This window comes from Cherax quadricarinatus, chromosome 3 (genome assembly GCF_038502225.1).
Source record: "Cherax quadricarinatus isolate ZL_2023a chromosome 3, ASM3850222v1, whole genome shotgun sequence".
Taxonomy (NCBI): Eukaryota; Metazoa; Arthropoda; class Malacostraca; order Decapoda; family Parastacidae; genus Cherax; species Cherax quadricarinatus.
Genome location: NC_091294.1, coordinates 40,180,860 through 40,191,728, shown reverse-complemented (window position 1 = coordinate 40,191,728; position 10,869 = coordinate 40,180,860). Strand labels below are relative to the sequence as shown.

The following is a 10,869-nucleotide window of genomic DNA, read 5'->3' as shown; positions in this document are numbered from 1 at the left end:
GTATTCTGGACCATCTTCAAGAAGACTGTGATTGGAGCAGGACCTTCTGATCCTTTGATGGGAATGATGCTGCTGAGAATAGTGATGGACTCATGCTGCTGAGAACACAGTGATGGACTCATGCTGCTGAGAATAGTGATGGACTCATGCTGCTGAGAACACAGTGATGGACTCATGCTGCTGAGAATAGTGATGGACTCATGCTGCTGAGAACACAGTGATGGACTCATGCTGCTGAGAATAGTGATGGACTCATGCTGCTGAGAACACAGTAATGGACTCATGCTGCTGAGAACACAGTAATGGACTCATGCTGCTGAGAACACAGTGATGGACTCATGCTACTGAGAACACAGTAATGGACTCATGCTACTGAGAACACAGTGATGGACTCATGCTGCTGAGAACACAGTGATGGACTCATGCTGCTGAGAACACAGTGATGGACTCATGCTGCTGAGAACACAGTGATGGACTCATGCTGCTGAGAACACAGTGATGAACTCATGCTGCTGAGAACACAGTGATGGACTCATGCTGCTGAGAACACAGTGATGGACTCATGCTGCTGAGAACACAGTGATGAACTCATGCTGCTGAGAACACAGTGATAGGAATCATGCTACTGAGAACACAGTGATGAACTCATGCTACTGAGAACACAGTGATGAACTCATGCTACTGAGAACACAGTGATGGACTCATGCTGCTGAGAACACAGTGATAGGAATCATGCTGCTGAGAACACAGTGATGAACTCATGCTACTGAGAACACAGTGATGGACTCATGCTACTGAGAACACAGTGATGAACTCATGCTACTGAGAACACAGTGATGAACTCATGCTGCTGAGAACACAGTGATGGACTCATGCTGCTGAGAACACAGTGATGGACTCATGCTGCTGAGAACACGGTGATTGACTCATGCTACTGAGAACACAGTGATAGGAATCATGCTACTGAGAACACAGTGATGGACTCATGCTGCTGAGAACACAGTGATGGACTCATGCTGCTGAGAACACAGTGATGGACTCATGCTGCTGAGAACACGGTGATGGACTCATGCTGCTGAGAACACAGTGATGGACTCATGCTACTGAGAACACGGTGATGGACTCATGCTGCTGAGAACACAGTGATGGACTCATGCTACTGAGAACACAGTGATGGAATCATGCTACTGAGAACACAGTGATGGACTCATGCTACTGAGAACACAGTGATGGACTCATGCTGCTGAGAACACAGTGATGAACTCATGCTGCTGAGAACACAGTGATGAACTCATGCTGCTGAGAACACAGTGATAGGAATCATGCTACTGAGAACACAGTGATAGGAATCATGCTGCTGAGAACACAGTGATAGGAATCATGCTGCTGAGAACACAGTGATGAACTCATGCTGCTGAGAACACAGTGATAGGAATCATGCTGCTGAGAACACAGTGATGGACTCATGCTGCTGAGAACACAGTGATGGACTCATGCTGCTGAGAACACAGTGATGAACTCATGCTGCTGAGAACACAGTGATAGGAATCATGCTACTGAGAACACAGTGATGAACTCATGCTACTGAGAACACAGTGATGAACTCATGCTACTGAGAACACAGTGATGGACTCATGCTGCTGAGAACACAGTGATGAACTCATGCTACTGAGAACACAGTGATGGACTCATGCTGCTGAGAACACGGTGATTGACTCATGCTACTGAGAACACAGTGATAGGAATCATGCTACTGAGAACACAGTGATGGACTCATGCTGCTGAGAACACAGTGATGGACTCATGCTGCTGAGAACACAGTGATGGACTCATGCTGCTGAGAACACAGTGATGGACTCATGCTGCTGAGAACACAGTGATGGACTCATGCTACTGAGAACACAGTGATGGACTCATGCTGCTGAGAACACAGTGATGGACTCATGCTGCTGAGAACACAGTGATGGACTCATGCTGCTGAGAACACAGTGATGGACTCATGCTGCTGAGAACACAGTGATGGACTCATGCTGCTGAGAACACAGTGATGGACTCATGCTACTGAGAACACAGTGATGGACTCATGCTGCTGAGAACACAGTGATGGACTCATGCTACTGAGAACACAGTGATAGGAATCATGCTACTGAGAACACAGTGATAGGAATCATGCTACTGAGAACACAGTGATGGACTCATGCTACTGAGAACACAGTGATAGGAATCATGCTACTGAGAACACAGTGATGGACTCATGCTACTGAGAACACAGTGATGGACTCATGCTACTGAGAACACAGTGATAGGAATCATGCTACTGAGAACACAGTGATGGACTCATGCTACTGAGAACACAGTGATAGGAATCATGCTACTGAGAACACAGTGATGGACTCATGCTAACGAGAACACAGTGATGGGGATGATACTACCGAGAACAAAGTGACGGGATTCAGTCACATCACAGTCACATCACAGTCACATCACAGTCACATCATGTGAAAGAAGACACAAGCGCAGTGTTAGCACATTTTATTGAGAACACTTTTCGACACCAGTGGCGTCTTCAGTACAGGATCGAAGACACCATTTGTGGCGATACGTTCTCTTAATGACATCTCCTAACACTGCACATGTCTCCAGATTTCAGAGCATTTGCACACACACACACACACACACACACACACACACACACACACACACACACACACACACACACATACTCACTCACTGTTCTTCAATAGACTGCAAAATAAACCGTGAAGTTACTTAGAACTTAACAACAATCTCCGTGTCGGAGGAGATTGCCTTACCCTTGTACCGTAGATCCGCTGCTGCCGCTGTACCGCACGGTACACCTTGAGCTGGATTATATATTTCTGAATATATATACTTCTAGATTATATACTTCATTATATGCTTCTAGAATATACTCCTACATTATATACATCTGGGTTTTATATATCTAGATTATATACTTCATTATATGCTTCTAGAGATGGAGATAATTTCTCAATCATATTTACGTTTCTAGTGCCTGACTGGATGAGGGTCTCGAGTAGTTTTCTACATGACAACCAGATCCCATCCCCTCTAGATCCTCCTGTGAACATTTGGGTATTGCTGGTTATTCCTATATTCTGCTGATGTCCCCAAATCGTCCTGTGCTTCAAGATGCTCGTGTGTTCGTGGATCCTTCTGTGTGCTCCTGGATCCTCCTGTGTGCTAGTGGATCTTACTGAGAGCTCCTGGATCTCATTGGCTGATCCTCTCTAACCCGGTAACCACAAGAAAGTCACCTGCATTACTTTCAGTAATTATCATTTCGTGCTGAGATCGTGCTCGTGAGTTTGTTGCGTTCATCAGTGTTCATCAGTAGGTGAACACGTATGTGCACGCACTGCTTGGCGGTGCACAGGGTAAATCACCAGAGGTCAGCACTGCACCTTCGTAAGCGCTGGATGAGGTAAGAAGTCATCTTTCTGTGTCACACCGTTACATTCTTCATATATATATATATATATATATATATATATATATATATATATATATATATATATATATATATATATATATATATATATATATATATATATATATATGTATATGTATATATGTATATATATATTATATATATATATATATATATATATATATATATATATATATATATATATATATATATATATATATATATATCCTCCATGGGGAAGTGGAACAGAATTCTTCCTCAGTAAGCTATGCGTGTTGTAAGTCAACTAAAATGCCGAGAGCAAGGGGCTAGTAACCCCTTCTCCTGTATAAATTACTAAATTTAAAAAACAGAAACTTTTGTTTTTCTTTTTGGGCCACCCTGCCTCGGTGGGATGTGGCCGGTTTGTTGAAAGAAGAAATATATATATATATATATATATATATATATATATATATATATATATATATATATATATATATATATATATATATATATATATATATATATATATATATATATTTATATATATATATATATATAATATATATATATATATATATATATATATATATATATATATATATATATATATATATATATATGTATGTATGTATGTATATATTTATATATATATATATATACATATATATATATATGTATATATATATATATATATATATATATATATATATATATATATATATATATATATATATATATATATATATATATATATATATATATATATATATATATATATGTATTTAGGTACCACCTCTAGAACTATTCTAGGGACCCTCATCCTCAGAGAAAAGAATAAACTTGCTACAGGGAAAACTCAAGGTTCTCCATGAAGCTGTTTGAGAATTTTCTCCTGCCACCCAATATATTTATTATATATTTTATTTAAAGACAAAATACATTGGCAAAACATTCACAAATATACAACAGAAAGTAAAACAACGTAGGTAACTCAGAGCTACATCTCGAATACTTCGTCCAACTCCCCGGCGGTGGGCCGCGTGCCCAGAATGCTGCAGGCATTTCCTCTCTGGATCGCAACACTGAGTCTCTGGAAGAGGAAGCTGGTCGCCCTTTGGTCCTTGGTTTCTATGATGAGCTTTTTACCCAGCTCTTTGAGGAACTTTAGAGCACACTTGCCCCATGCTCCAAGGGCCTCCGCCCCTATTGGGATGAAGTTATAGCAAGGGGAAAGGTCTTCATATTTGCGGATCTTTTGGGTCTCCCTGTGGCTGGCCGCTCCACCCCCTTCCACTACGGGGTATGGCAAGTAGGTGTCTGCCAATGTGGCGGCACAGGTGTAGTCCCAGGCAATCTGCTTTCCATCCTTCCAAGGCAGCATAGTGGCTCCATCAGGACGCTTTTGACTTCCGTCAGACCTCTGCACTTTGGGTTCCCGTTGAGCTGGGCAACGGGCTGTGGCGAGGCTTCTCTTTATAATGTCATTGACCTCCTCATGCCTGGCATACTTCCCTTCTGCTGTGTGACACACGAGACCATGAAGTCCGAATTGATCAGCTGTCGCCCTGCCGCAAATACACCTATGTTCGGTGAGGATGTGGGCGGCTAAGCGAAGAGCAACACCAATCCGAATGGCCTGTGGGTCTAGTCGAGTGCCCAAGGAGGAATTGGGAACAGCTAACAGGAAATCTCCTGAGTTTGGTGCCTTCACTGCCAGGAGACGAGCTTTGTCCTTTCCTGAGGAGTTGGAGAGCACTGTCTTGGAGATTATTTCCATGATCGGTTTGTCCCAGTGGGACTGTTTTTGTTCTTTGGGAGGAGCTGGTCTTATGGAGGAATCTGTAAGGGTGTCCCACCGAATCGCTGCTTCAGTAAACCTGGTGTCTTGAGCTCCTACCACGTCTCTCAAGCGTTCGGGAACTATCTTCTTGACTAATGCACTGGAAGCCAAACACGAAGACAGAAAAGCAGGTAAAGCAACATGCGTTGCTTTGCGCACCCCTATACCTCCCAGTCGCACTGGGAGGGTTGCCTGATCCCATTGCTCATCCTCTAGTGACAGGTTCAGTGTTGACCTCAGGTGTGCGTCATATTCGTCGAGTGTTGGGTTGTCAAAAGAGGGTGCACACCTCAGGAAGTGAGTCTTGGAATAGTAAGGCACCTTGTGAGGAGATACAGAGCATCATGGGCATCAAGATTGCTTATTATCTCCTCCATTCTCATCAGGTCATTAAATTTATCCTTGAGGACTGTGTCGATGGCCTGGTGACCCAGCGGTGCTCCCAAGAGGGTACTGTTGGACGGAGTGGTAGTAGAGACTTCTGGGAGGATTCTTCGCACAGCATTGATTATTACCTGGTTCGCCGTGATGATTTCACACTTGGAGGGATTGAGGATGAGTCCCAGGTCTTCTCCCTGTGTTTTCATATATACGATATATATATAAATATATATATATATATATATATATATATATATATATATATATATATATATATATATATATATATATATATATATACATATATATATATACATATATATATATATATATATATATATATATATATATATATATATATATATATATATATATATATATATATATATATATATATATATTCTTTCTTCTTTCAACGCACTAGCCATATCCCACTGAGGCAGGGTGGCCCAAAAAGAAAAACAAAAGTTTCGCCTTTTAAATTTAGTAATATATACAAGAGAAGGGGTTACATCTCCATTCAAAGCAGATGAAATTGCAGATCTGGAGAGTGTACAGAGATCCTTTACTGCACGTATAAGTTCTGTCAAGCACCTTAACTACTGGGAACGCTTGGAAGCACTTGACTTGTACTCGTTGGAACGCAGGAGGGAGAGATATATCATAATCTACACTTGGAAAATCTTGGAAGGAATGGTCCCAAATCTGCACACAGAAATCACTCCCTACGAAAGTAAAAGACGGGGCAGGTGATGCAAAATGCCCCCAATTAAAAGTAGGGGCGCCATTGGTACACTAAGGGAAAACACCACAAGTGTCCGGGGTCCAAGACTGCTGAACAGCCTCCCATCAAGCATTAGGGGAATTGCCAACAAGCCCCTGGCTGCCTTCAAGAGAGAGCTGGACAGATACCTAAAGTCAGTGCCGGATCAGCCGGGCTGTGGCTCGTACGTTGGACTGCGTGCGGCCAGCAATAACAGCCTGGTTGATCAGGCCCTGATCCACCGGGAGGCCTGGTCATGGACCGGGCCGCGGGGGCGTTGATCCCCGGAATAACCTCCAGGTAATCTCCAGGTAACCTCCAGGTAACCAGGTAGCCCCTTGCTCCCGGCATTTTAGTCGCCTCTTACGACACACATGGCTTACAGAGGAAGAATTCTGTTCCACTTCCCCATGGAGATAAGAGGAAATAGACAAGAACAAGAACTAGAAAGAAAATAGAAGAAAACCCAGAGGGGTATGTATATATATGCTTGTACATGTATGTGTAGTGTGACCTAAGTGTAAGGAGAAGTAGCAAGATGTACCTGAAATCTTGCAAGTTTATGAGACAGAAAAAAGGACACCAGCAATCCTACCATCATGTAAAACAATTACAGGCTTTCGTTTTACACTCACTTGGCAGGACGGAAGTACCTCCCTGGGTGGTTGCTGTCTACCAACCTACTATATATATATATATTGATTGATGGGATAAAGATAGAAATGTTAAAAGCAGGTGGGGATATAGTTTTTGAGTGGTTGGTGCAATTATTTAATAAATGTATGGAAGAGGGTAAGGTACCTAGGGATTGGCAGAGAGCATGCATAGTTCCTTTGTATAAAGGCAAAGGGGATAAAAGAGAGTGCAAAAATTATAGGGGGATAAGTCTGTTGAGTATACCTGGCAAAGTGTATGGTAGAGTTATTATTGAAAGAATTAAGAGTAAGACGGAGAATAGGATAGCAGATGAACAAGGAGGCTTTAGGAAAGGTAGGGGGTGTGTGGACCAGGTGTTTACAGTGAAACATATAAGTGAACAGTATTTAGATAAGGCTAAAGAGGTCTTTGAGTCATTTATGGATTTGGAAAAGGCGTATGACAGGGTGGATAGGGGGGCAATGTGGCAGATGTTGCAGGTGTATGGTGTAGGAGGTAGGTTACTGAAAGCAGTGAAGAGCTTTTACGAGGATAGTGAGGCTCAAGTTAGAGTATGTAGGAAAGAGGGAAATTATTTCCCAGTAAAAGTAGGCCTTAGACAAGGATGTGTGATGTCACCTTGGTTGCTTAATATTTTTATAGATGGGGTTGTAAGAGAAGTAAATGCGAGGGTCTTGGCAAGAGGCGTGGAGTTAAAAGATAAAGAATCACACATAAAGTGGGAGTTGTCACAGTTGCACTTTGCTGATGACACTGTGCTCTTGGGAGATTCTGAAGAGAAGTTGCAGAGATTGGTGGATGAATTTGGTAGGGTGTGCAAAAGAAGAAAATTAAAAGTGAATACAGGAAAGAGTAAGGTTATGAGGATAACAAAAAGATTAGGTGATGAAAGATTGGATATCAGATTGGAGGGAGAGAGCATGGAGGAGGTGAATGTATTCAGATATTTGGGAGTGGACGTGTCTGCGGATGGGTCTATGAAAGATGAGGTGAATCATAGAATTGATGAGGGGAAAAGGGTGAGTGGTGCACTTAGGAGTCTGTGGAGACAAAGAACTTTGTCCTTGGAGGCAAAGAGGGGAATGTATGAGAGTATAGTTTTACCAACGCTCTTATATGGGTGTGAAGCATGGGTGATGAATGTTGCAGCGAGGAGAAGGCTGGAGGCAGTGGAGATGTCATGTCTGAGGGCAATGTGTGGTGTGAATATAATGCAGAGAATTCGTAGTTTGGACGTTAGGAGGAGGTGCGGGATTACCAAAAATGTTGTCCAGAGGGCTGAGGAAGGGTTGTTGAAGTGGTTCGGACATGTGGAGAGAATGGAGCGAAACAGAATAACTTTAGGAGTATATCAGTCTGTAGTGGAAGGAAGGCGGGGTAGAGGTCGGCCTAGGAAAGGTTGGAGGGAGGGGGTAAAGGAGGTTTTGTGTGCGAGGGGCTTGGACTTCCAGCAGGCATGCGTGAGCGTGTTTGATAGGAGTGAATGGAGACAAATGGTTTTTAATACTTGACGTGCTGTTGGAGTGTGAGCAAAGTAACATTTATGAAGGGGTTCAGGGAAACCGGCAGGCCGGACTTGAGTCCTGGAGATGGGAAGTACAGTGCCTGCACTCTGAAGGAAGGGTGTTAATGTTGCAGTTTAAAAACTGTAGTGTAAAGCACCCTTCTGGCAAGACAGTGATGGAGCGAATGATGGTGAAAGTTTTTCTTTTTCGGGCCACCCTGCCTTGGTGGGAATCGGCCAGTGTGATAATAATAATAAAATATATATATATATATATATATATATAATATATATATATATATATAAATATATATATATATAATATATATATATATATATATATATATATATATATATATATATATATATATATAACAATTCCCACTAATTTTCATCACCATTACCAATAGCTAAAATTATTTCGAAACATTTTTTCTGAGTGGCTGACAAATGATTAAAAATCATCACCTGATAATTACATGACCTCCACCACACTATGAGTGATATGCGTGCAAAATTGAACGTTGCCTGGATTGCCCAGCCATCCCGGTGTCAGACGTGTCCCAACTATTTTTATTTTTGCTTGTGTTGTATATACGCGTTTTTCCAGAGTTTTGTAAAATACTTGAAGTTAGATTGGCAAAATTAAACTTAAAGTATTTTACATTTTGATATTTGTTGATACCAAAATTGTATATTGGTATCAACAAATACCAATATGCAGGAGGACAGATGTATTGTACAGGGAGTCGAAGGGACAGAAACAGGGAGAGAGAGAGAGAGAGAGAGAGAGAGAGAGAGAGAGACAGAGAGAGAGAGAGAGAGACAGAGATAGAGAGGGAGATGAGAAGTAAAGTTGTAAGCCAGAAGACTTAAATAAAGAAAAGAGGGGAAGTGACAAGAAAGAATGCTTAATTACAGGTGTCGCCATCATGGTTCATGCCACCGAGGTGTGTTGCTATTTTTTAGTGTAGACAACGGTACGGCAAGGCAGTATACTCTCTATTTGAATGATAAAATTAGGTATATTCCTTCATATGTCATATATTTCCAACTGTATATATATATATATATATATATATATATATATATATATATATATATATATATATATATATATATATATATATATATATATATATATATATATATGTCGTGCTGAATAGGTAAAACAGACCAATTAATAAGAACTCAAAATTAAGTCCTTTCTAAAATTTTATCTTGTACGTTTAAAGATATATTGTTTTCATTTATATTAATGTGAAAATTAGTAATTTTGTATCAAAGGAACCTTAGAAAACTTACCTAGCCTTATTTTAACAATCGCAATTTAATTTAACCTAATCCAACTAAATATATTTTAGATAAAGTTGCAACAATTTAATAATAAACAAACACAGTGAAATATATTTTTTTTGCTTAGGTTCAGAATGATTTTTGCGAAATTACTGCATACACAAATTTTCGCTTGTCTTATTCGGCAAGAAGAGCGTTGCTATTTAAGTCAAAATCGCCTCCGGATGCAACTTCCCAACAATTCCAGGAACAGCTTTTGAAAATAGATCACTGTCTGGAAAATCTTCCAGCTCCTGCCCCAAACATCTTGCTGCTGGGGGATGTCAACTCAAGGCACCTAAAATGGAGGAATGTAAGAAATAATGTTGTAGCAAAGATAACACCAGGAGGCAGCTCAGATGAAAACTCGCACACACATGAACTATTAAATCAGCACCAAATTCACCTTAAACCAGCAAATAATAGAGCCAACAAGACTGGAGAATACACTGGACCTCATCTTCGCTAACAATGGTGATCTGATATGAAATATTACCATATCAAAGGCAATATATTCAGATCACAGCATAATAGAGGTTCAGACAGGTAAATGCATGTGCGGGGCCCCAGACCAACAAAATGTCATCAGTCACGAGGGAACCTTCACCAAATTCAACTTCAATAACAAACATAAGGTGGGAAAAAGTCAACCAGGTCCTAAATGATATAAACTGGGAAGATAACCTAAGCAACACGAATCCAAACCTATGTCTTGAACAAATTAGCTCTGTTGCACTCGAGGTATGCTCAAAGCATATTCCCGTAAGGAAAGGGAAGAGAAGATGTAAACTAGAAAGAGAAAGGCGCTCCCTGTACAGGCGAAGGCGCAGATTAACAGAGTCGCTAAAAGAAGCCACTATATCTGCACTACGAAGAGAGGCACTGATCAGAGAAATAGCAAACATTGAACTTAAGGTAAAGGAATCTTACAG

At 40.8% G+C, this 10,869-nt stretch overlaps 1 protein-coding gene across 2 annotated transcripts in view; it reads right to left on the bottom strand.

Annotated features, from left to right (window-relative positions):
* The window catches only part of LOC128706382 (prolyl 4-hydroxylase subunit alpha-2-like), a 138,242-nt gene that overhangs the window by 42,790 nt on the left and 84,583 nt on the right, over nucleotides 1–10,869 (bottom strand). The gene's annotated exons all lie outside the window — the stretch shown is intronic.